The sequence below is a fragment of the Chrysochloris asiatica genome, unplaced genomic scaffold (assembly GCF_000296735.1).
Source record: "Chrysochloris asiatica unplaced genomic scaffold, ChrAsi1.0 scaffold00018, whole genome shotgun sequence".
Classification (NCBI taxonomy): domain Eukaryota; kingdom Metazoa; phylum Chordata; class Mammalia; order Afrosoricida; family Chrysochloridae; genus Chrysochloris; species Chrysochloris asiatica.
In genome coordinates this window covers 3,303,413-3,303,769 of record NW_006408536.1, presented here as the reverse complement: position 1 = coordinate 3,303,769, position 357 = coordinate 3,303,413, and positions in this window count along the sequence as shown.

Below are 357 nucleotides of genomic sequence, written 5' to 3'. Positions count from 1 at the left end.
GAAGACCAGAAGAGTTGTGGGATGACATCAAGAACATCATACATGAAGAAGACAAAAAGTCATTAAGAAGACAAAAAAGAAGGAAAAGGTCAAAATGGATGTCAGAAGACACACTGAAACTTGCGCTCCAGCACAGAAATGCTAACGTAAATGGAAGAAATGAGGAGGTCCAAGAGCTGAACAGAAAATTTCAAAGATCAGTTCGAGAAGTTAAAGCCAAATATTACCACAAAGTGTGCAAAGATCTGGAATCAGAAAACCAATAAGGAAGAACATGCTCAGCATTTCTCACGCTGTGGGAACTGCAGAAAAACTTCAAGCCTCGACTTTCATTATTGAAAGATTCTCTGGGCAAAT